General features: G+C 43.2%; 1 long non-coding RNA gene across 1 annotated transcript; it reads right to left on the bottom strand.

Moving 5' to 3' along the window:
- Positions 1 to 15867: 15867 nt before the first annotated feature.
- On the bottom strand, positions 15868 to 20139 carry LOC121030264 (uncharacterized). Its single transcript, XR_005790144.1, has 3 exons — positions 19966 to 20139; positions 19269 to 19434; positions 15868 to 16795 (listed from the first exon to the last, which is right to left on the bottom strand). It is a non-coding gene; the product is annotated as an uncharacterized LOC121030264 (long non-coding RNA).
- Positions 20140 to 27072: the final 6933 nt, after the last annotated feature.

Consider the following 27072-nt stretch of genomic DNA (forward strand, 5'->3'; position numbering starts at 1 on the left):
CTGAGCCATGTTATTGACTCACCCAACATTTATTGAATGTGTTTGAAAAGGCAAGTGAGGCACCCGGATAAGAAAAGAATGAAGACACCCTCTTCTCAAGGAGCAACCCTAGTGGTAGAACAAAGGCTTCCTGGCTTCAGCAAGCTGGATGCTTGGACAGAGGTGCCAGTGAGCACAGGGTTGGTGGAAAAAGAAGAGATAGCTCCTCCAGCCCTCCCAACTCTAAAACCCATGACTCTACAATGACTGGCCTTTACTCAGGCTGCTCTTCTCCGACCTTTTAAGTGTCACTCACCTCAAGGTGAAAAATAGGTCTTTGCTGAAGCTTTCAAAATAAAGTCACATGACTAGTAGCTTAGCCCCTTAAACACTTTATCCGAGAAAACTGCCATGACAGTGTAATGGCGGCCGTTCGGCTTCTCCTTTTGGGGCAGGAGAAAAACTTGGAATGGGTTTCGGAGTTAGCATGTTACAGATTCAAGAAGTGACTTGGACTTTGCCAAGTTAAGAAATCTGTCATTCGTGCTCATTGCATTGAAAAACAAAGGCAAAGTATGTAAAGATGGAATTTACTCGGTACAAAAATGGATATTTGTGGTTTTTCTTTGTAAGTAATGCTGGAAAGTCTTTAGATAAATTGTTGCAGATAAAAGCCTTACATGTCATGTTTCTTAGTAAAATATCTATAAAGGGAGAAAGTTCAACCCTTATTTTGTTAAAGTAAATTAAAAGGGAGGTTTCTACAGAAATTTCTCTAACCTATTTTATTTATGTGCTGTCTCGTCCTACAAAGATATCATCTACAACCTTGCTTTTTGGTTAAATAGATTTGTAAATACTTCTTATTGGTGCAGGAAATAAAAATTTACACATTGGATTATTAAATATTACTGCCAAAGTATTCATAACCTATCGATTTTAGGATACTTTACATCCTATGAGTTTCCAAGTATAGGCTTCAATACTTTGACAAATAAGGTAGCCGAATTCTCATTTATTTGACACAGAATTACTGCTGGAAAAAGTAGTATGAATTAATCCATAGCTATATCATTTTCAATGGTGAAAAGCTGAAGGCTTTTCCTCTAAGATCAGGAAAAAGACAAAGACATCTATCCACTATCATCACTTTTATTCAATATAGTACTGGAAGTCCTAGCCATAGCAATATAATCAGGTAAGAAAAGGCATCCAAATTGGTGAGGAAGAAGTAAATTTGTCACTATTTGCAGATGACATGATACTATACATAGAAATCCCTGAAGACTTCACCAAAAATATATTAGAATAAATGAATTCAGTAAAGTTTCAAGACACAAAATATGCAGACATCTGCTGAGTTTGTACACACTAATAACAAACTAGCAAAAAAAAAAGTAATTAAGGAAATAGTCCTCTTTACAACTGTATCAAAAAGAATAAAATCCCTAGGAATAAATTTAACTAAGGAGTTGAAAGACATGTACTCTGAAAACTATAAAACATTGATAAAAATAATTGAAGATGACACACACAAAAAAGGAAAAATATACCATGCTTACTGATTGGAAAAATTAATATTGTTAAAATGCCCATACTACCCAAAGCAATCTATAGATTCAATGCAATCCCTATTGAAACCAATCGTATTTCTCACAGAACTAAAATAATGCTTACATTTGTATGGAATGACCAAAGACCCCGAACAGCCAAAGCAATCTTGAGAAAAAAGAACAAAGCTGGAGGTATCACAACGCCAGATTTCAAACTATACTACAAAGCTATGGTTATCAAAACAGTATGGTGTAGACACAAAAATAGACACATAAATCAATGGAACAGAATAGACAGCCCAGAAGCAAGCCCATGCTTATACTGTCAGTTAATCAGTTAATTCATGACAAAGGAGGGAAAAATATACAACAGGGAAAACACAATCTCTTCAATAAATTGTATTGGGAAAACCAGACAGCTACATGCAAAAGAATGTGACTGGACCACTTTCACACGCTATGCACAAAAACAAACTCAAAATGAATTAAAGACCTAACTGTGATACCTGAAACCATAAAACTCCAAAAAAGAAGACATAGGCAGTAATGGGTTAAACGTCAACCTTAGGAACATCTTTTTTGGGTCTATTTCCCAGGGAAGGGAAAAAAGAGCAAAAATAAACACTGGGACTACCTCAAACTAAAAAGACTCTTTGCACAGTGAAGAAAGCCATCAATCAAACAAAAAGGCATCCTGCTAAGTGGGAGAAGATATTTGCAAATATTTCTGAAAAGGGGTTAATATCCAAAATATATAAGAACTCATACAACTTAGCACCAAAAAACAATCTGATTTAAAAATGGGCAGAGGAGGGGCGCCTGGCTGGCGCAGTTGGTTAAGCGTCCGACTTCAGCCAGGTCACGATCTCGCGGTCCGTGAGTTCGAGCCCCGCATCAGGCTCTGGGCTGATGGCTCGGAGCCTGGAGCCTGTTTCCGATTCTGTGTCTCCCTCTCTCTCTGCCCCTCCCCCATTCATGCTCTGTCTCTCTCTGTCCCAAAAATAAATAAACGTTGAAAAAAAAATAAAAAATAAAAATGGGCAGAGGATCTGAATAGACATTTTTCCAGAGGACATAGAGATAGCCAACAGATGCACGAAAAGATGCTCCACATCACCGATCATCAGGGAAATGCAAATCAAAACCACATATTACTTCACATCGGTCAGAAGGGCGAACATAAAAAAAAAAAAGACAAGAAGTCACAAGTGTTGGGGAGGATGTGGAGAATAGGGAACACTTGTACACTGTTGGTAGGAATATAAACTGGTGCGACCACTCTGGAAAACAGTATGGAGGTTCTTCAAAAAATTAAACAACAGAAATACCATATGATCCAGTAATTCTCCTTCTGGGAATTACTGGAAGGAAACAAAAACACTAATTTGAAAAGATATATGCACCTCTGCGTTAATCGCAGCGTTATTGTTAGAAGGTGAAGGAGGGTCAGTAATGTCTTCTCCAGACTAGGAAGGCACTTTAGACTGAAAAAGGAAGCAAGCCACTCCACACCGTTTACAGAGTTTTGTTCAGGATAACTTACTGACAGTAGACAATGATCCAAGTCCGCGGAGACCCTTCTCGGCAGCTCTTCTCTGGGCCTTTCTTCACCCTGTCCGTACCTTAATTGTCAGGTTTTATGGAGCAAAGCGCACGGGTGGTGAGGTCACAAGGTAGTTATCTAAGGTGGTACCATCTGTGAGCCCAAAGATCTCTACTAGTTATCTAAAGTAAATCCTTCTGTGTGCCAGTCATCTCCACTACTTATCTAAACTGGTGCCTTCTGTGTACCACTTTAGGGACGATCAGAACAAGCCCTCCACATTCTCACCAGGACATGTATTCACCTCCATGGGGCCTGAAATTCATAGCCCTGAGGGAAGTCATTGCTGGGGTGTGAACAAGATGAAGGACCAAAGACGGAATCCGTGCAGTCAGCACTCCTACGAGTATTTACAAAAACCGCCATATGGAAGCAACCTAAGTGTTCAGCGCTAGGTGAATGGGTAAAGAAGATGTGGTATATTTACCCAATGGCCACGCAGGTCCCATCTCAGCAATTAAACGTGACTCTGAGCTGTAAAGTTCTTCAATAAGCTTTCCGCACAATATCTTTCTGGTTCTAGCTTGAAGAATATTCACACTACTTGTGATTATGAAGAGAGGACATATGTTAACGTGTTATTCTTTGAGTGCCTCTTCCTCGGGTGCTGCGTGTAGCTTAGGTTCTGATTTATAGATGGAGAGGAACGTGGGTCACAGAAAGCACCAGAATAATAGTGTATAGAGACATAAGAGAAGCCACTCATCTCCTATTTTGGATAAAAGTGCTATTTGCCAAAACCATCGATGTCCTAGGTGTTTTTATTTTATTTAGTTTTTATTTGAGAGAGAGAGAGAGACAGAGAGAGAGAAAATCCTAAGTAGGCTCCATGATCAGCACGGATCTTGACACGGGGTTGGATCCCACCCTGGGATCACGAACTGAGCCAAAAACAAGCATCGAATGCTCAGTCGATTGAGCCACTCAGGTGCCCCTCCTCCAAGTATTTTTAAAGACTAACTAACCCCTTTCAGTCTTAGGTCTCTGGTTTGGAGACTTAGGTAAAAAAAGATGGTAACCCCTCAGGCTGTCTATCACTCTTAGCTCTCTGATTTTATGGCTGAGTTTGCGTCTTAATTTTTCACAGCTGGGGCATCTTTGCTCAGGGGAGACTTTCCTGGCCCACGCAAGTCAGAATGCTGTTATTTCTGAACAATTAAAACACAATCCACATTTCCTCTAATTGATAAATCTCAATGATTATAATGAGAGACTTGCCAATATTTGAAAACCAGAATGGCTCTGGGCTGCTGGGTACCAGGAAGCCAATCAGAGATGGGTAGATGATCACCTGACATGGGGCCTACCAATAAAAGAACTACGGGGGGGGGGGTGGTGAGAGAGGTGGAGATCGAGGTGAAAGCACTTTTATTACTTGGCGATCCATCATTTTAAGGAAGAGAGAGCCCCAAAGAACAATGGAACTCTGCAGATACAGTGGATTTGGCTGAAGAAGCAAATGTTATTCTACAATGGGGTTGTCAGTTGACAACATCTATTTATTGAACACAGTTACAGCACTGTACTAGGCATTATGCCAAGGCTTAAATTACAGACGCTCTCAGATTCACGCCCCCTCTTTCCTATAACTTGGAGAGAAGGGGAACCCGGAGGGGACGTCTGTTTCCTACCTTTCCTTGAGGTTCATGCTGTAGCTAATTACATATTCCGCGGAAATGATTTTATGCCACGACAGCCTTTCTTCACACCAACATCCTATTAAGGAAAGGGGACTCTTTCCTGAATAGCACATGAATACAGTTTCGCAAATTGCACTTATCATTTGCCCAGGATGAGAACGGGATAAAATAGCACTGCTTATGCTAAGATAAGTGTCTGTTTTTTGAAGTTTCTTTAGGTCCCTTTAATTTTTTTTTCAACGTTTTATTTATTTTTGGGACAGAGAGAGACAGAGCATGAACGGGGGAGGGGCAGAGAGAGAGGGAGACACAGAATCGGAAACAGGCTCCAGGCTCCGAGCCATCAGCCCAGAGCCTGACGCGGGGCTCGAACTCACGGACCGCGAGATTGTGACCTGGCTGAAGTCGGACGCTTAACCGACTGCGCCACCCAGGCGCCCCATCTTTAGGTCCCTTTAAATACAGGGCACTCCCTGCCCCAGCCCCGAAGCCTCCCTGCCCCAAACCTTATTTGGAATAATCACTCCCCTCAGCCCCCTGACTTGGTTTTTCCTCATCCATAGGAGCACAGAGCCACTGTCAAAAAAAAAAAAAAAAAAAAAGAGGTAGGGAAACCGGTGGGGCTAATAAAGAATCTTGAGCAGGTGCTTTAACCTGTGGTGGGGAAACTTACCTACTTACCCCACTCCACCCATTCAGTTAATTCTTTTGGCGTAACTAGGAGGTACAAGGCAGCTCCCCTGAGCACGAAGCCTTTTGCTCGCTTTCACAAAGTGTTAGCCCAAAGAAATCAACATGTGACTCAGGGCTAAGATGCTTTGATGCTGGTGTGGAAGAGAAGGCAAACGGTACCAGGACGGGAAGACCGTGTGAGAGAGGGTGCCCGAGTTCCACTCACATCCGCCCTTTTGCTCTGTACTTGCTGGTTCAAGCTCCCACCTCTCTGGGCACTTTGGATCCCAACAGCTTCCTCCCGCGTTGGGAGGTGTCTACAGTCCGTCTTGTTATATTGTCACGGACTGAACTGCATCGCTCTACCCATTCGTACATTGAACCCCTAACCCTCTGCCTCAGAATATGACTGCATTCGAAGATAGTGTCTTTAAAGTGGTGATTCAGTTCACACGAGGCCTTTAAGATGAGCCCTAATCCAATCGGACAGGTTGTCCTCGTAAGAGAAAATCGCGGGGCGCCCGGGTGGCTCAGTCGGGTAGGCCGCCGACTTCGGCTCAGGTCATGATCTCGCGGTTCGTGGGTTCGAGCCCCGCCGTCGGGCTCTGTGCTGACCGCTCAGAGCCTGGAGCCTGTCTAGGATTCTGTGTCTCCCTCTCTCTCTGCCCCTCCCCCGTTCATGCTCTGTCTCTCTCTGTCTCAAAAATAAATAAACGTTAAAAAAAAAAAAAAGAAGAAGAAGAGAAAATCACACAAAGACGCACCCAGGATGCTAGTGCACAGAGGAAAGGTCATGTGGGGACGCAACACAAAAGTGGCCGTCTGTAAGCCAAGCAAAGAGGCCTCTGGAGAAACCAATCCCGCTGACACGTTGATCGGTGACTTCCAGGCTCCAGAACTGTAAGAATATAAATTCCTGTTGCTTAAGCCACCTACGCTGTGGCATTTTGTGGTAGCTTTAGCAAAGTGACGCCTACATGATGGAGCCCTGGACCAAAAAAGACTCATTTCTCTGAAGGGTGTATTGAATCCAACCAGTTACATAGGGCTCGTGCTATCCGAGCGCTCCCCAAGAGCGAGATACTGTGCCAAGCACTCGCTCTGTATTTTCTCGTTTAACTCTCCCGCCAAATCCTCTGAAACCCTTTGGAAGTCGGACCTCTCTAAGAAACTCAGTATGGCAAGAAGATCTTTTAAAGAAAAGTTAAAAATAACTTATTTATCTTCTAATTTGTTACATTCTGTGACATTTCAAGACAGTTCCAATCAAAGGACTGCTAACAATTTCGTTCACCAAAATCATCATACCACACAACATCTTTAGGAGTGGCTTCTAGACGGGAACAGGTGTTTTGATGTCATCTTTGGGGGAAAACCAGAGTAGAAAACATATCTGTGAATATGAATTAATTGCTCGAAATTACCTGGAAAGGGAAAAATGTCAAGTTGATAAAACAAACATTATTGACCCAGGAGTTTACAACTATATACTAATTTAGTACCTGGCTTATTTCTTAAAGATCTGGCACATTTCTTGTTCTTTTCGCCTAGGATATGTATATACATCTCTTATTGTATGTACATACATAGCCAAGCAGAAAAGATATGTGCACCCTCTCAGTCCTTGCTATCTAATTAAACACTTTTTATGCATGGCAATTTTACCATTTTCTATTATCACCAGAGCTCATTTCTCATGGAAAAAAAATTAGCGTCAGTTTAAAAGAATATTTCTTTAATCACCAGTTCTGATTGTCTGTAGTACCATTTTGTAGATAGTTTTTAGCTGACTAACAAATCTTTTATTTTATTGGCTGTCTCATTTTGCTCTCTTTCATATTTCACATTTATGGTCCATTCAGACATTCTCCTGTTTTGTTAAGTAGGAATCTGTGTGGTCTTTGATGTAAGACATAATTTATTTGACAAGGAAATACGAGTCTGTGCCCTGAATCTACATTTAACTGATGGATTGAGAAATTTAAAAATTGCAACAAGATAGACTCTCCCCCAGATTGCCATCCTACTAGCATTTTGCTAATCTCTTTGGCAGTGAATTTACATATCTGTGTCTATCTCTGAATAGATAGAGATTCACAGGCATGCTACTGCACCCACGTTTTCACGAATAGAAAACGGGGTCTTATTTTATTAGTCACTGATGATTCTTATGGAAAAATTTTAAAGAATTTCTTCCTGCAAGTAAAATCGGGATATTTATTTTATTTTACCATCATATAGATAGTTACAGCTTTATAAAGCGAGCTATAATGTCTTCAAATCTAGGCTGCTCACTCCTCTGTCTAGTAAATGGAAGTTCTGTTAGCATTTTAAGATTTATATATTTCATACATTCTCCCAAGTCTATGTCCCAGTTCTGGTAATTGGAAACTTCCTTGCAGCTTGCGCTCTATGCTCAAACTGCTTGTCAATTAACCTTTGCAAAATGAAAGTTTTAAAAAATACGACTTTCATATTTCAATCATGTTCATTTTCAATCATCTCAAAATGTAGAAATTAAACAACACTCGGGGGGCTGCAATGCTTTTTACATATCATTTAAGGTTTGAAACATCTCTTTGGTGTTCAAATAGGACTACTATTTATATGCAGCGGATGAGATTAAGTGGTTAAATTTACTTGTGCTGGGTATCTCCCTGCTTTGTTTATAGGTATAAACAAAATACTAAGTATGCCGAAAGCATTTTTCATAAATATGCACCGTTTCCCTTGATGTTTCTGACTGCTGTCTGTGACATACACTAGGCCATACCAAGCATTGGGAAAGAAAACAAGGGTCCTACTGTAATACCTGAAATTTACATTTCGATGACTTTACGCGAAGTTGTTGCCCATCCTAACGTCGCGAAGTTGTTGCCCATCCTAACGTGTTGACCATTTGAGGGGGAAACGTCTAACAGCTTCTGAGAACGACAGGAGTGAAAAACAGGAAAAAGCCAAATGCTAAAGGCGAAAAAGATGGGAAAGTGCAGTCATTGGTAGGTTGAAAACAGGTACTGAGACTGTTTATGGAGAGGTTGGAATGACTATCTCCAAGCTAAGAGAGAGAGGGAGGAGGTCCATCATCCAGTCTGGAATGTTTGTTAGAGTTTACTGTTATGCAAGGTATTGTGGTTTTTTCAAATAGGTATCAGACCCTGATTTTCTCACTTTAGTATCACCCCTAACCCCCTATCAACCTCTACTGCATTGTCCCCAACCTGGGTTGCCACCCTAATATTTATCCTTGAGGAGAATGGTGAAAACACGGACATCTGCCAGGGTTGAGGGCGATCCTTCATGCTCTGTGGAACATCTTGATGTAAACTTTTATGTTATTTACCTGCCTTCTGCCCTTCTAGATCTCAGATTCCCTTAGAAACAAAAGTTCTCATTACTAGAATGTACTCTCCTCCAGTTAGAAGATCTACCCTGCTGTATTCAAACCCTGTTTGATAACCATTCATATTTTGGGAAAATTTCCACATGTTGTCTGATCTTCTATTTGTCTTAGAGCTACTCAACTTGCTAGGAGAGAAAGAGTGTAGCACATACATGTAGCCTCTTCCTCTTTTGCCTTTTTCATGTTTCCCACTATTTATTTTATTTTATTTTATTTTATTTTATTTTATTTTATTTTATTTTATTATGTTTTAAAGCTGCTCTTTAAGAATATTTTTCTTTTTTTCTTTTTTTTTTTAAAGTAAACTCTATGCCCAATGTTGGGCTTGAAGTCACAATCAAGAGTTGCATGCTCAGGGCGCCTGGGTGGCTCAGTCGGTTAAGCGTCCGACTTCAGCTCAGGTCACGATCTCACGGTCCGTGAGTTCAAGCCCCGCATCGGGCTCTGGGCTGATGGCTCGGAGCCTGGAGCCTGCTTCGGATTCTGTGTCTCCCTCTCTCTCTGCCCCTCCCCCGTTCATGATCTGTCTCTCTCTGTCTCAAAATAAATAAACGTTAAAAAAAAATTAAAAAAAAAAAAAAAAAAAGAGTTGCATGCTCTACTGACCGAGCCAGCCAGGTGCCCCAGCCCACTTTTTTATTCATCATTGAATGTTAGCAGAATTAAAATCCAGTGATTATTTCTTACTCCAACAACATATGAGTTTTTAGAGTTCTAACTGAACTGGATTTGAATCCAGGCACTACTACTTACTGTGTGACTTTGGGCAGGTTCAGTTCTCCACTTTGAGTCTTAATTTCCTCATCCGTAACACTCACTTTGCAGAATTATGCAAACAGAAATAAAACATTTAGCATACGCTTGACATAAAATACATGCACATTAAGTGCTATTTCCTTCCTTCTTTCTCTTTCTTCTTCTTTCTTTTTCTTTCTTTGTTAATTTTTAAATTTTATTTAATTTTATTTATTTTTAAGTTTATTTATTGATTTTGAGAGAGGAAGAGAGAGAGAGAGAGAGAATATGCACGCATGCAAGCAGGGTAGGGGCAGATAGAGACAGATAAAGAGAGAATCCCAAGCTCGATTTCACAACTGTGAGATCATGACCTGAGCCAAAATCCAGAGTCAGATGTTTAACTGACTGAGCCACCCAGGTGCCCCTAAAGTTTTTTATTAAAAAAAATTTTTTTTAATTTTATTTAATTTTTTAATTTTTATTTTTAAATTATTTTTTAGTTTTTTAAGTGCTTTTTTCTTAAAAGTAGTATAGGACAGGGGTTAAGGACATAGACTCTGAAGCCAGACAGCCTGGGCTCATAGTTCCAGCTCTGCCATTTATGTGCTATGTGACATGGGCAAGTGACCTAACCTCTTGGTGTGATAATAATAATTGACTTCCTAGAGTTTCTGTGAGGATTACATGAGTTAATATCTATAAAGTGCTCAGGATGGTGTCTGACATCTGGTAAGCATTATTTAAGTAAGGAAGTATTATTATTTTCCTCTTCGTTCTCTAAGATGTGACCCTGATTTCATGAGTGTAAGAGAACTTCAACTATTTCCGTTCTGACCCCGTTGATTATGTTCTTCTTTCCAGCTTATCTGTTAACTCAGGCAAAAGACCCTGTAACCAAATCATCCCAAGAAGGGAAGCAAAAGTACCTCCTCAAGCAATAAGGACTGTCTTGGGACGCCTGGGTGGCTCAGTCGGTAGTGTGAAACTCTTAATCTTGTGGTTGTAAGGTCGAGCCCCACATTGGGTGTGGAGATGACTTAAAAATAAAATCTTTTAGAAAAAAAAAAAGGAGCGTCCTGACACCCCCAAGACCCTGTGTGATTGACCCCAAGACAACGACCGAGCTGACCTTTACTACCTACCTGCATGTGCCCACTGATCTATGTCCCACCTTTTCCTTCTACACACCTAGAAGAATTTTCAGCACTTCGGAGACAGGCTTCGAGATGCTAGGGCACTGTCTTCCTGGTGTTGGTCTTGGTAAAATAAATTCTTTTCTTGTTTTACCTCCACTCATCTCTCTGCCTTTCAGTTTTGTCGGCAGCAAGTGGCCGAATTTGATCTGGTTGGGATCTCTGGAGTCAGGTGCTCTTGGACCCCTGTGCCTCAGTTACAGTGGATTTTCACTGGCTGGAACCAAAGGTGGGCCAGGGACCTGTTGGTCAAAAACAGCCCTCCTTGGCTGATCTTTCAAGTGGTGCTCTGATGGTTGCCCTTTAACATTTCCTGAGAGAAGAAAAACATGGAGGTTGGAGAGGAAGAAAATTTTCTCTGTCCAAGACTCTTCTATCTGGCTTAAGAATTACATTTACATGAGATAGACTGACAGGAGAAAATAAAATTTAATTTCAGGTGTACGGGAAATCTGTACAGAAATGAATCTCCAAAGATAGGCAAAATGAGGTATATAGAGCATCCTGAACTAAGGAGAAAGCTAGGGGTGGGGATATAAAGGGGAGGGAGGCCATTAACAGGAAGGTGAGAGGCGGTGTTTGGAAAACAAAGGTTTCTTAGGTAAAATGGAATCGCTTCTAAGAGCTCTCTTCTTGGTACAGGCTCTTTTCTCATGTGTGTTTAGGCAGGTGAGGGGGAAGTAAAGAGCTTTTCCTAAACCTGCTGGGTTTTGAGGGCTTTTAACTCAAAATAATCTTCTGGGCAAGGTGACCCATCTTGGGGCAGCCTTCCCTTGGCGCCTACAGAGGTTGCAGTCTATCTGCTTTGAGCTCTGAATCGGAGAGATGGCGGCCTGTAGAGCACTGGGTGTATTGACTGGCTATAGTTCACAATCATTCCTACTCAGATGGGAATCCAGGAAACCAAGCTGAGGCTGAGGAAAGGGAAGCCCAGGAGTAAAGCCCTGAGCACCGAATTCTATATCTCATCAGCACTCAAAAGTGTGAAAGGAGAGACGGCTAATTATTTCAGCAATGAAATGAGCAACAGGCCCTCTCATTTATTTATGTAGGCTGGAATTGAGAGCCCAGTGAAATCCAAGTCACGTGGAAACTCAACTGAGAAAAAAATTCAAGACCCATTTTCTTTTTCTAGAAATAAAAAAAGAGACCATTTAGAATTGTTAACAGCGAGGCCTATGTGCAGGTTGAAGAGACTGACGCGAAGATATGGGAATTCACCAGTCAACACTCGGGGATATATAAATTACACACACTCTTAGGAACACAAATTAAAGTTAAACATAATGTATACAGCACAAAGCTTTGGAATTCTAACTTGTTGTTCTCATTTATATCTTGCCTGAGTACCCGTGTGATCAAAGCACTCGATTTTTATCATCTCATCTTTTCATCCTTCATCAGTAGCCTCTTATAATCTTTATTCATTGTTATAAACAAAGGCAATGTCTTTACTTCCTAAAACCGGGACCTTTTTTGCTTTGGTCTGACTTCAGACCTAGTTTTCGGTTCATGATGCATTGCCGAATGGTTGATTTCCTCACACCCCTGTTTGCTAACCTTTCTTGACAGCTTCTGGATTGCTCTACCTAGTAATTTGCTCCATTAATAATGGCTACTGTGAGATGTCTCCTAACTATTTCCTTTATTTTTAACAAGGATTCTTAACACCCTCTGTAGGTGACGATATGCAATTACAGATACAAAGTGTCCCCCAGGGGATGGCCGCTCACAGATGCCACCAGGATTTTTGTAGCGCAACTGTTAAATGTAATGAAAACAAAGAATCAGATTCTCCAAACATCCAGCTCAAATAAAATTTTAATTAAAAGTTATGAAGGCATTTTATTGATTAACAATCTTCGTAATTAAAGAGTGTGGTTGACATTTTTTTTCTAGTTGGATTTGTTCTTCCTTTGAGATCTCTAATTGTTGTATGGTTTTACATTTATTGATAACTCTGTTTGATGAATGCAGATGCCACCTTTTACAGCCGTCGTTGACAGAGTAATCATATTGTGAGAAACACCAGGCTTATGTAGTAACAGCTGTTGTAGCTACCCATGCTGACATCCATCGGGGAAATGTGTTTGCTGCTATCATGGGTACACGATGAATGGAAGGTGCAATAAAGCACAAGCTAACATTTTGAATATCCTTACAACTCTAGGAACTTTATTGCATATTACAAGCACTTTGATCTCTGTCCAGTACTTAAGTCTTAATTATCAGACTAATTGCACAGACTATGTTCATTTTCAGTGGTAATCCTTTTGTGATTAGCTTCTGTGTTCAATAACTGACTTATCCTTTAATTAAAAGGACTATTAACCTTAAGGCTGATGCTGTGTCTTGGGATTAACCCATACAGAGTTAATGTTTAATATCATTGTAAAAGCTTTTGCTGAAAGGTGTAGCGTAAAAATGTGTAGAGGGAAAGCCACGAAACATATCTCACTTTTCTGATGTGCGGAAAAGCTCTGCTAAAGGTGAGGGTTTTAACGAAGACTCCTCGTAGACTAAATTTCCTAAGGGCCTACCTAACTGTACAGCCACTGGATTAACCATTTGAACCCTGTGCTCATTTACAGGAAGAGAGTGCTTGCTTTCGGACCGGATAGAGTTTTATCTCGATTTTCAAAATCATTATATGTGTACGTGATCAGGGTACTTAGCTGCCAGTGGTCCAGAATAGAGAATTCCTTTTTCCTTTTTTTTTTTTTTTTAACTCCTACAGCGAAAAGGTTTTTTTTTTTTTTTTTTTTTTTTTTTTTGATGTTGATTTCTATGGAAAGGTTCACGGCAGCTTGAAAACAGACATAACGGTGGCACATGTATCCAAGTCCTGAGCAGTTCGTGGTCAAGGTGGGTAAAACTTAGCTCACCGGTAACCAGTGAAACAATTAAGGAGCAGGTGCAGGGAGAGTCGGTGCCACAGTGTGGAAAGCTTGCCAAAAAGCCAGATGCGGCTGCTGGAAGGGCTCTATTTCTTCTTCACTTTGGCATCTGGGTTCTGCAATCAATGTTTTCCCCCAGCGTGTCCCATGACACAGAGTCTTTTGCTGCACTGGTCACTTAGGACACGGAAGAGAAATGGCTTCTCTCATTCCCCCCTCTCTTGCTCATATCCTTGCCTCCCAGAGGAAGGGGCCCTTCATTGATTCCATCCCCCTGGCGTGTCTTCATCCGTAAAACACAGGCTGCTGGGACCAAAGAGCTGTGGGAAGGCCTCCATTCTAAGGCTCCTGAGCTCGCAGGCAACCCAGTCCATTTTGTTCTGTCTCGTCTTCCAGACTTGACTTCTTCTGTTAGTAATGTGAAGAGTAGTCAGACCAGAATTTTTCTCCGCCGGCGCATGCTTTTCAGGAATTTGGCAATAACATGAAATATTTACCAAAAGGACGTTGCCATCCGCGGGGGGATTGTGTGGTGAACAAGAGGGAGACGTCCCCCTGCCCACCCCAAAGCTCAGAGTCTAGCTAGTGGGATGGTGACTCCTTCCAGCCCACCACGTTCACTGCTGGGGGTAAGTAGCCTAGCAAGGGGATTGACTCTGCCCTGAATAGATTGTACCCTTTCTAGGTTTAGAATTCCCTGAGTAGTTTGGTCTTAATCATGAACGAGGAGTGTGCATATGCTGAGTGGGGCTGGTCAATGTTAGGAGGGCGTCACCCCGGGACATTTAGATGGTTTAGGGCATCAGCTCCGGAGGACACGGATACCAGCACGATCCCCACTCCATAGAGCACCAGCTGTGTGACTGTAAACAAGTTACTTCCCTTTCTGGAACTTGGTTTCTTCAGCTATAAAATGGGGATAACACTGGTGTGGAGGGAACCAACGAGATGGCGCATTTAGCACAATACCTGGCGCATAGTGTATAATAAGTGGTGACAACAGTTTTCCGGATTGAAGTTTCTTTCGAGAGACCTTCCGGTAGCTAAGAAATTGGAGGGAAGAATATGTTATATACAGTGATTATGATGATAATAATCTCTTATAATTCTGGAACACCGTCACTTCTTTGATCCTTAGAAAAGCACTGTGAAATAGGCTACTTTTACTGATGATGATACCGAAGCTTGAGGTCGGTGTGAGACTTGCTCAGGCTTCCACGTTATACAGGAGGGACTTAAAAATCAAACCAGACTCTCCGTGTGGCTAGCCATTCTAACAGAATAGAGGGAGCCACATGAATCAGGAGCCTTCGTTCTTTTTCAAGTTTTCCTGCCAAGCTCAATCATTTACCTCCTATTCCCTCAGGGCATTAAGCTTTTTGTAAACAGAGTATTTTAAACGCACCTATTAATTATATATCCGATATATGAAACCCGTAATAATTTCTCATAATTAAAGGATGCACTTATATTTGTAAAGTTCAAGCATCTACCCTGCTGCCAGTACAGCAGGGTATATTTTAATAAATTAAAATATATTTCCAAAGAGCTTCCCAAGTGAATCTGTGGTTAGTAGAAAAATTCTAAGTAAGCAAGTCTGCATTAGTTGTGTGAAGTTAATGTCTATCAATTACGATTTATCAAGGCTCAAAATGCCTTGGAAGGAAGCAACAAAAGCAAAATCACAATATTACAATTGATGTTAAAATAGAGCTAGGGCGCTGTTATCCACATTCTACCGTCAAAGGAGCACAGGTAAAGGAGGATCAGCACGTTGTTCGTAAAAGGGAATGGACCAGCAGGGCGCTGAGCCGAACTGGACACGTCTAAGACAATATTCTAAGACAACTTATTGGACTTGAGACCATCTTGAGGTTGGGGGTGGGAGGATGGAGTGTGTTGACACCTGTGTGTAGGAAGATGGCTGATAGTTTTAGGGATACATTCTACAAGCTACATATGTGTGTGTACATTTTAATTTCTACCTATTATCTTAACTATAGATGAAGGTATTTTGCATGTATTTTTAAAATATTGCAGTTTCTAGTAAGCAACCTACCTCAAACGGCACAGGAAAGCAGACACAATTAGCCTCTTTAATTATTAAAAAAAAAAAAAAACCTGTCTAAAAATGACCATTAAATATAGGAGGCTATTCAATAATGGGTTATGCTTTATGGGTTGTCCGAAGATTTTTTTTTGTGATTGGAGGCAAATGTCTTTGACTTAACACTTTCTTAGTGTTCAAATGACGCATCATACTTAAAGTGGCATGACTGAAGAATTTCAATTTGTTGGGATACAGACTGCTATCACAGGGCTCTGTACTCTAATCCCTACTATCCTGGGCTTTATCTTTCTATTTCCTGCATGGTGAGCTGCCTTGATAACAGCTCCCACTGATTCTCAACCTTCTCAGTCACTTTTAATTATAAAAGAGACTCATTTCGGTTATTAAAATTTGGTCCCTTTTCGTTAAAAACTTTAATCTCTTATTTGATCTAAAGCATTCATCTTCCTTCAGTACAGATTAGCCTTGGGACTCCAACAGCTTGGTGTGTGTGTGTGTGTGTGTGTGCGCGCGCGTGATACAATTTGCTCCTTCGTACACCTCTTTCTCTTCTCTGTATTTACTACTCGGGCGCAGGGGCAAGGAGGAACAGGAGAATCAAACCATTTCCTTGTGCCTCCAGGGCTCAGAATCTTTGTGGTGGTAGTTGCTGTTTGCATCCACGCACTTCTCAAGACTGATCCCGTCTTCCTCTTTCTCTGATTGACCAGCCATCCAAATGCTGGCCCTGTTGTGCAGGTGGTATGGGATGCTTTCATGAGTTCTTTGGGAGGCCGGACAGACACCTGCTCCCAAAGAGTCCCCTGTTCAGTGTCGGCCATCTGACTCCTGGGCTCCTGCTCTCTCTGTCGGCCCTCGTCTCAGACTGTTCACCCAGTGATGGCCCTAGGGGGGCCTTTGAAGACTATCCCTTCTATCTTTTCAGCACCAATGCCCTTGGGAACGTCCCCAACTACTCACTGGCAGCAACAGGATGCTCCAAGCCTGTCCTTATTTTCTTCTGCCTCGGGATACAGAATCACCACCTCGAAAGGCGCTTTGATTCTCTGTAGTAAAGAAAAATATTAGAGACCAAAGTCTGAGTACCCCAGCCATCCATAAGGTTGAGTTGGTGGCCGGCAAAAACACTGCTGCTCCTCTTGGACACGTTTAATGGTAGAGCTGGAAAAATGTTTCTCTTTAAGATCATGTGTTATATTATTTTTTTCAAGGCAATTCAACCACGTTTTAAAATTCTGTTTTAACATAAATACTATAAATTATTTTTTCAAGGCCATTCAAGGTGTTTTTCAATTTTGTTTTAACACAAATACACTTATTTTCTCCATCACAACCTTACTTAAAAATTTCGCCTTCCAAATAAACTGCAATTTTGTTAGTCTTTTCAAAGGGATTTTTATAGTCTCAACGTGCATCTTTCTGTAATCACTTTATTGACATAACGGAGGCTATTTAAGAAATTTTTATAAGAGAAAATGCTAGGGTAATATCTATGGACTAAATACATAATATAGGGTACATGTAGAAATATATAATAAATATTTTATGACAAACGATTTATTTGCAAATTTATTCAACCAGACTTACGGGGCAAACGATGAGATAATCAGGAGAATTCTGATGAACTCCCTTGCTCCTTAAATAAAGATTTCTTATCGTTACAGACATGAATGATGAAGAATTGTACTGGAAACTTACTTTATTTTGGTTGGTGGGTGATGGACAGAACTGAGGACCTAATCCTTGACTCTTCACCCCTCTTCTGTATTCCAGTGGCATTGACGGAGCCCCACAAGTAGAAGCATTTCAAATGGTCATCATCCCAGCTGACCTTTGGCTATTTCGGTGGGGAGACAGTTAGATCTTGGCGAACACCACCTCACAGCAAGGTAGCCTATCTATTTCTGTTTCCAGAACGTTTTTTTGGTTTTTGCATTTCTGTCGCCATCACCCGGCTTCGGGCATTTGTCAAACTTCAGCCTCATTTGCTGCGCTAGTTTTCCAGACAAATGCACCAGTTCCGGTTTTAACGATGACCAGTTAAATTTACCCATCTGCTGAGGACTTGTGTAAAGTTGCAACAACTGTATTCATTTTTGGGATTTCTAAATCTTTGAGAAATATTCCTGCGCTTGAAGGAGAGCTCCTTGTTCTCATAACGTCCCACTGTTCCAAAATAAAACATTCCTGAGGATCTTAAATGTTCTTTACAACTAGTCCCTTGTTTCCATTTCCAAAATAAAAGTGAATAATTCTTTTGCGCTTTGAGCGCGTTGGCTGTTTTGGAGGGGGCGAAGTTTCCTTATGTGCTTTGAAATTTTCCTTTGCGAACCCCTTTTGGGTGGAAATTTCTGGATTTTAGTTGTGTCTGTTTTCTTCCTGAGCTCATCCTTTCTTATTAAATGATTCCGTAGCTGTCTCCTGGAGACTAGCCCAGAACCAGGTCTCACATTGTGTGAGCAGCTTACTGATGTTGCTCTGAGATCTTGCCCGTCTCGTCCCAGGGCTTCCGGCTGCATTCTTGGGCCTGGCAGCCCCATCCCAGTCCTGGTTTTCTTCTGTGGCTGGGAACCCTTCAGGGTTCACACCCCTTCATGAGTTTAGTTTTTGCCTCTTGTTTCTCATCCATGGAGATATTTCCTTGGTTTCAAGTGTAACAATGTCTTTTAAAGTTTTTTTTTCAACGTTTATTTATTTTTGGGACAGAGAGAGACAGAGCATGAACGGGGGAGGGGCAGAGAGAGAGGGAGACACAGAATCGGAAACAGGCTCCAGGCTCTGAGCTGTCAGCCCAGAGCCTGCCGCGGGGCTCGAACTCACAAACTGGGAGATCATGACCTGAGCCAAAGTTGGTCGCTCACGGGACTGAGCCACCCAGCCGCCCCTCTACATCACACTTCTTAAAAACTCTAAATGGTTCTCTTCTGTCCATTGTCAATAAGAAAAATGCTCTAATGTTTCACAATTACATACAACATTGACTGTTGGTTTACAATTGCAGAACTATCCCTAAACTTCATAATTTTTTTTTATTAGAATAACTTGCACAGACTAATTTTTTTTTCCATTGAAAAGCCAGGATCTTTAGCAAAATTAGTTGTTAGTTAATACCAAGGAAAGACGAAGATTTCGTTTTTGATTTTTGCCAGTATACTTCCCAACGAGATTCGATGATTCTTTCCACCCTAATGCATTAGACAGTAATGCATAATAATAATAGTGATAATACATGATGATAATAATGTATTGTACTATATAAAAAGATGATTATATCTACGACGGCTTATTTGGCATCTCTCCTGATTTATTTTCTACTATTGGGGATGTATTGATATTGATTCATTTATACCTTATTGGTCACATATCGAAGAGCTAAGAATTAGGGAAGCAGCCAATATCACGGATCCAATTAAAGTCAATGGTTTGAATGAGCTCTCGTGGTTTTGAATTCATTTATATGTTATCCTAGGCCAGAGTTTTCCGCATTTTGTGGTAGTCAGAGAAAACATGGTGACGTACCTAGAAAAGCCGCTGGGGGTCGCTTGATGGCAGAGATGTCCTCGTGTGGCTATGCCTCATAGGGAGAGAGCATCTGGGTGGAATCACAGCCGTCCAGGGTATTGGCCTCAACTTTTCAGGTTCACAGAGACGCAGACAGGTTTCAGTCTATAGAGAATTTTTCAGGCTGTGGAGGACAGAGGTACTTTAAAGAAGCCATAGGCAGCTTGGCAATGTGGTTAGAGTGCAGTATTAAAGCAGACAGAGGATGGGAATATGAATCATGGCTCTGTCACTTACTTAAGTACTTAGTTTCAATTTTGTCATTTCTACAACGGAGATAGGTAAGAGGCTGTTGTTGTTTTTACCTTTTAAGGTTGCAAAAATTGGAGATAAGATACATACCTAAAGCATCTGATAACTAGGCTACATCCTTGCGTTACATGACCCTTGCCCCCACGACCCCAACTACAGGTAACGGACTGAAAGGAAAGGTCCAGAAGCTGTTTTCTCATTGGCTCTGGGCTCTGTGTTAGGTTTTGTCTCTTTCCTGGTCTCCTGTCTAGGTTGCCTGTGTTCTGCCTCTTTTACTTCATACCTGATTTTTTTCCCTCTGCCTCAGTATAGACATTCATTGGATGTTGTCCTTGGGGTTTTCATATGCTCTGTCCCTGAGATATTTTTTTTTTTTTTTAGAGTACATTCTCTTCCTTATTACCTCCTCAAACCATTTCCATGCACACAGTCTTTGGACAAGGGGTGTCTCATTCCTGTGCCAGAGCTTTGGAATATCGGTCTCCAATCTGTGCTCAGGACGCTGGGCCCCCGAATGTTCAACTGTGGGAGAAAGGTGGGGAGAGAACAGATATCCTGTGTCACGTAGTAGCTTTCATAAATGGTTGTGATGCTATGCTTAAAAAATTACGTATAGGGGCGCCTGGGTGGCGCAGTCGGTTAAGCGTCCGACTTCAGCCAGGTCACGATCTCGCGGTCCGTGAGTTCGAGCCCCGCGTCGGGCTCTGGGCTGATGGCTCAGAGCCTGGAGCCTGTTTCCGATTCTATGTCTCCCTCTCTCTGCCCCTCCCCTGTTCATGCTCTGTCTCTCTCTGTCCCAAAAATAAATAAACGTTGAAAAAAAAATTTAAAAAAAAAAATAAATAAAAAATTACGTATAAACCAGAATGCCAATTTTTTATTGCACAATGGGGGCTGCCCTTCAAGTGGCTGATTTTGTGTCCATTATCCAGGGCCCTCGTTTCTTATTATTAAGATAGGCGAGAAACTGAATTTGTATTCAAAGGTTGCTGGGTGAGCAGAGAATCAGGTAGAGGCTGGATTATGGCCAAGCCTAGGAGGAAATAATCGGTCCCTGGAGGCTCCCTTGCTAATCCCACAGTTGGCACAAGGTTGAGCACCCATTAGACATTTGTTAAGGGTTCCGTGGATGGTCTCCTCCCATTTGTACGCCTGGTCCACACGGGGTGGGATTGAAACAGCTCAACAGCAACACCCAGGCGGCTGCGGCCGGACAGATGCTGGGTTGCGCGACGCAGGAAGTGTTCTAGCCAATGATTTCTACACAGTGGGGGAGACTTAGCCTGGTACAAAAAGCCAGGGTGGTTCATAGAATCCCCGTCACTGCTGGAACACAGAGGAGGGTTGATGGCATGTAGACAGGGAATGTGGAGAGAAGGGATCAGAGGAGGCAAGCAGCACGGGCAGCGGCTTGCAGAGAAAGGGAGCTTGTTGGAGTTCTAGCTTGCGTGGATGTGTCCGGTGCAAAGCAGAAACAGCGGTGGCAAGAATGGCAGCAGTGCTGCTTGTTAGATTGCTCCCTTCTCTCCTAATATTCTCTCTGTTCGTGCTTCCACGTTCTTTTTCAAACTATGCTTTGTGAACCCCCGGTGTGGCTCAAGCTGGCCATGTGTCATCCCTGCTCCCGCATCCCAGACTGCTGTACTCATGGAGTTGCCTGAATTGGTGTCACCGTAAATGTACGATGTCCCGCAGGACTAGGCCCCTTTGAACCATGAGGCAATATTTGCATCCTCCCAGATCCACTCTCTCTTTCTCAGTCCTCGCAGCATGGATAACTCCTCTCCTATCGCTCTATGGTTCTATCAATCATATTTACTTGCCTGGAGCTGCTCATGATGTGGGAGCTCTTTTCCCTTCCAAGGCTAATCCCTGGCTTTTGCTCCCCTTCCATTGTTTCTTTTTAAATCTCTATCTATCTATCTATCTATGTATCTATCTATGTACCTATCTATCTATGTATCTATCTATGTATCTATCTATCTATCATCTATCTATTATCTATCTATCTATTATCTATCATCTATCTATCAATCATCTATCATCATAATCATCATCATCTATCTATCATCTATTACCTCTCTCTCGTTTTCTCATCTATCTCTCTGTCCTTTATTTCTAAAAGGACACCGGGGGGGCCCCGCCCCCACCGGCATCTTCCCTACAGACTATAACCATGCTTAGGTCTCTGACCCGAAAAACAGAAACGAACAGCAAAAACCTCCCCTCTGCTTTCTCCCCCTCTCCTCTTTCTAATCTCCCAGCCTGTTGCAAGTGACTTTTGCCTTCATTAGTTCCTGGAAATTAATGCTTTGAATTTTTCAATAGTTTCCATTTTTCCAGAGTCAGTGGAATTTTTTAAAAAGTGTATTTAGTTCGACAGAGCGAAAGAGAGTGCGCAAGGGGGGGAGGGGCAGAGAGAGCGAGAGGGAGACAGAGAGAATCCCAAGCAGGCTGCGGGCTGTCAGGGCAGAGCCCCACACAGGTCTGCATCCCGGGAACTGTGAGATCATGACCTGAGTTGAAATCAAAAGTTGGACGCTTAACTGACTGAGCCACCCAGGCGCCCCAGAACTTTTTCTTTTTTATTCTTCTTATTTGACTCATGGAAACATAAGACTATGATTATCCATTTTTGAACCGCCTTTTTTTTTTTTTTTTTACAGAGGGAGGAGCAGAAAGGGTGGTGTTGGTGGGGATGGAATAGCTAAGGCCTGATTATGTTGCATATTGAGGTATATTCATTAATGGTAGGGGGCCTGATACTTTTTTTTTTGCAGAAAGTTGTGAACCCATTCTGGATGACTCTGGAGGTTTCCCCAGCACTAGTCTCTCATCCCATTTCAGCCTCCTTTGGATGACTGCTTTTCCCTGGCTGGCTCCTTAAATGTAGTACTCCTAGAGGTTTGCTTTTGGCCGTTTTATCTTTACATGCTCCCCCAAGGCCTCACTCGCTGGTAATGGCTCCGGCATTAACCATGTGCTGTCGGCTTCCAAGTCTGTCCCTCCAACTCGAATCTCTCTTGAACTCTAGGCCCAAGTGTTGAACTGGTTATTGGATCTCTCCACCCGAAAGGCATCTTAAACTCAGTAGGCGCTGAACTTCTCTCCCTGACCTGTGCATCTATTAAGTAATCCAGGCCAGAGACTTGGGACCGATTCTCGACTTTTCTCCCTTCTCACTCTAACTTCTCCCCACGATGAGAATCTGGCCAGACCCCATGCTTTTTCCTAGCACTGAATTACCACCAACTCAGTTCAGGCCTTTGTCACTGAGTATCTGACAAGACCCCAGAGAAAGAGCTTTGTGTATCGTATTTATTATTTTAATTATGAATATAGATTATAAATATTATGACCACATTAATTACATATATTGCTTTAAAGACCTATCGTACCATGTTTCCTCAGGGCTTTTGATTAGCACAATGATTACTGGAACATATCATAAAGAGGGCTCTTAACCAAGGAGATTTATGACCAAATTTTGATTAGCTTGATTGGGAGGCCAAGGAAAACACAAGGGTTGGGAATAGTGAAATGACCTTAAAGCCTCGTGTTAGGCAACAGCTTCAATCCTCTTTTCTTCTGTATATTTTATCAGCACAGACGACATCTGAGGAGGCTGTTATTGGCTTGAATTTCTGCTTCTTGAACGTTCATACCAGATGAGGAGTGGAACGGCTAAGTGACCACAACTCCCAGTCGAGGTGAGAAGAAGAAGCAAAGCACCCACATAATTCACAAACCAGATATGAGTCTGCCTGTTCCAGTGAGAGGGAAATCAAGATTGGAGATGGGGCCATCGTAGTGGTTTTACCCCACTTGGTGCCTATCTCGCCGAGTGGCAGGGTGATGGCTGAGTTTCCGGGCTCCGGCTCTGAGATTTTAAACTCCTCATTCGTGGTAGCTTTCCCTGTTACTCTATTTTGGCTATTTGTTCCATGAGGGGAGATGCTGTCCCAACAATTTAGAATCTTGCCACAATGTCAGGGGATTTAGGCAAGATGAGACAAGGTGGGTCAGAGAAGGAAATAGCATCTATTATGGGACAAGGGCCAGCCATGGTGATAGGCAAATAAGACACGGTGATGCAGAAGCCCTTCCTCAGCTAATCTCAAGTGGACACTTGATTTTCAGTGAATGGAAACGGAGAGCAAAAAGTAGCCATCGAGAGCTGTTTTATCCACCATTATCTCAAGTCTCCTGATGAGGTCGATAAGCCTGGTGTGGGCACTAAACCAGCCTCTGACACTTTTCTCCGGCCATCTCTCATGATTTCTCACCGGCTACCCCAATAATCTGGGTGGGAGCTCTCTTCAGGTACCTGCCGTGTTGCCCAACTGCCCCATGTGAATGCCTCTAGGTTTGCTGATCACCCCACTCCCTTCAAATCAGATGACAAATACTACATTTGGGACCGTCTTCATTTAGCATTTTGTTTGTTTGTATTCTGGCAGAATATTCGCATAAAGGGTCCCCCAATGTGGAAGAAACTGCTGTATTGCATTTTGAACGCATGGTATTGATTGCTACAGAATCAGTTAAATTGCCGTGTGAATAATGATTGGCACTGGCCTTAACCCTTTTGGCTAAAATTGCTTATTTGTCATCCTGGCTCATGGAAGAGATAAACAATTGCTTGCTGATGATCTAACGGATCAACTGTGAGTATCATTTGGCATGTCAGATGAGAGCTAATTTAATGAGCTGCAGTTCCTGCCAATTACCTGGGAACGAATCCCTCCACAAGCTATTCTGTACATCATCAAAATGTTTAACCAAATTCTCACTCGTGGCAGGTAAGATGATTGGGTGTTTGATTAGCCAACATGCTGTCAATATTATCTTGCACGTATTTGTCCTGTCTACTTATCCAATCGCTTTCATTCTTTAACAATGACAAATTATAATATGTAGCCCTCCGATTCTTTATTTTAAATTGTTCTGCTCCGTATGCACACTAACTGTAAAACCGGAACATCCCCCTGTGCGGGTAGGTTGCATTGAAGACCAGGTCATTTGCGTGGCGTGAGATATTGTCAATTGTCATGCAGCATCTGAATGCCTACGGAGGAATTCTCTAACAAGAACAAGGAAGTCAGGATGACCCTGTGAATGGCTTCACATAAAAAGGGGGAATGAGAGGTCTGTGAGCTAGCATTGATTGGGCTGGGGGAGCCTGACGGGCAACGCGAGGAGGGAGTGCGAGGGAGGGGAAGTTCAAGGGCAAAGGGGAAGAGGGATGATGGGGCACATGCAGCATCTCTATGAGCAAGGAGAGGACAAGGGCATAGGTCCCCCAGAAAGCCTGAGGCTTCCCTGGCTGTGGGCGCTACACGTATGGGTGGCTAAGCCACCCCCCTTCTTGCCCTTCCCCCCAAACATCCCTTTCTAGCCCCACCTTTCCATCTCTGGCTCTGGCATTTGAGCGCATCTGCTGATTCAACGCCTCGGTCGGTGCAATCCCTTCCCCAACCAACTGCGCGCAAAGCACTTGGTGGCTTTGGCCAATGAACCTCCTGCCATCCCCTGTGCCACTGCCTCCAGGCTTCCTTCTCTCATCTTTCCTCTCCGTCTCTTGAGCAATACCTCCCTCCTTCGTGTTTAGAACAGGCCGGCGGGTTGGGGGAAGGGCCGCCTGGCAGCTTCCGTCCCAAGCAATCTCATCAGGAATTTTCCAACAGGGGGGCCCCTCTGAGGTGTGCAGAGGTTGCCAGGAGGATAACATTTTCACTATCTTTTGACCTTCTCCCACGAGAAAAAGATCTCCACCCTTGCTAATTTACCACGCACACGTTCTGCGGCACGTGTAAGAAGACGTCCTGAGCTGAGCTGTTTGTACTCGCGCCTCGTCTGACGACAAAAGCGTTGGGGGGTTTCCACGCCAAGCGGCTCTCCAGTCCTCTGTGGACACCAGCGGGGGTGTCCTACAATTTGACTCAGTTCTGGTGCTAACTGCCTGGAGTTGATCAGCCTGGTCCCGGTTGCCCCCTGTACTTCTGATTGGCCCTACATCGGGGGCTTCTCACGACTCCCTCTTTGGGTTTGATCCTTTGCTGCAACAGTTCACAGAACGTAGGAAAGCGCTTTACTTGCTGCTACGGCTTGACTGCCGAAGATACAAGTCTGGAACATCCAGATGGAAGAGATGTGTAGGGCGAGGTTACACGGGAAGGGGTGCGGAGCTTCTGAGCCCTCTCTGGGTGCCGGACCGTCCCAGCGCCGCCAAGTGCTCACCAACCCGGAAGCTTCCACGGTTTAGGGGTTTTTACAGAGGTGTCCTTAAGTGGGCATGATCGTTTCCATCCCCGGTCGTTGGGGACGAACTCAATCTCCAGCATACAAAAGCTGCTCTTACGACCCCAGAGATTCCAAAGGTTTTAGAAACCGTCTGCTAGGAAGCGGTGGCAAAGACCAGATGCCTTTCCCCGTGGTACCGCTGAAGACACGGTTTATCTGTGGCATCCAGGTCTCGCTCGTATTTCTTTATTCCAAGGGACCGGGCAGACTTTTTTAAAATCGGAGACCCTTTTTGGGGTACTCCTTCCTGGCTCTGCCTTGTCATCTCAGGTACCGGGAGAGGCTGTCACCTTCCTTCCACTGTCGGGGGCCACATGCTGGGCCGCCTCCACCCCCATGTGGAGGCGTGAGCTTCCCTTCATCAGAGGAAGCCCTCGGTGGTTCACAGAGGACCGAGGGCCCTATCGCTGGTTTCCAGGCAGGCGTGTTAGGGACTGACACTTCTAATCATTCAACCTCTCCGTCAAAACAGATTGAGGCTTTTGCGTCGCACAATCCTGGGAAGCCCTGCGTGCTCCCGGTTTTGCACCGGCCGCTTGTCACCTGCCAGGTGTCACGGAATCTCCTCTGGCCTGTGTGTGACCTGACCCTACCCTGAAGGCAACTTGGTGGGTGCTGCCTCTATGCCTGGCCCCTGGTTTGTTCTAGGCTAGAGTCTTGACCAGAGATGAGTAACCTACTTAGTTCTTTCTCTCGGGGCTCTGCGTTTTGAGAACCTGACCACAGGAGGCAGAGACCTCTGCAAATCAGAACCATTCTCCAATCCCAGCTCTGAGGCTCTGATTTGTTCCCCAAGGACAGCTGATAACCTCGTGTCTCTTCCTCCTCTCAAATTAGCCTCCCTAAAGTGAGGACTCGGGGCCCCCTTGGGTTACTTCGCTGGTGGGAGCTTATCCGGTAACGGATGGCGGTATTTCCCCAGCAGCAATTTGCTGTGACAGGGCCTAATCCTCCAAAGCATGGCCGCAGCCTTGTGCTGTTGTAAAAGGCGCTCAGTCTGGAGGTGGTTTTTCCCCCCTCATTTTCATTGTTGCGTGACCAGAAAGTTGACATCTGAGTCCCAGCCCCTCGAGCAGCCTAGAAAGCCGAGCCCACGCAAGGAAGACTTCAGCTCCAGCAACAGGCACATTGGTGATTGGGACCCTTTTTAATTCCTGCCCCAGGCTTCTTGCCAGCTCTCTGTCAATCTTCATGGCTTCTCCAGTGC

This window comes from Herpailurus yagouaroundi, unplaced genomic scaffold (genome assembly GCF_014898765.1).
Source record: "Herpailurus yagouaroundi ecotype Mexico unplaced genomic scaffold, PumYag 140, whole genome shotgun sequence".
Lineage (NCBI taxonomy): Eukaryota > Metazoa > Chordata > Mammalia > Carnivora > Felidae > Herpailurus > Herpailurus yagouaroundi.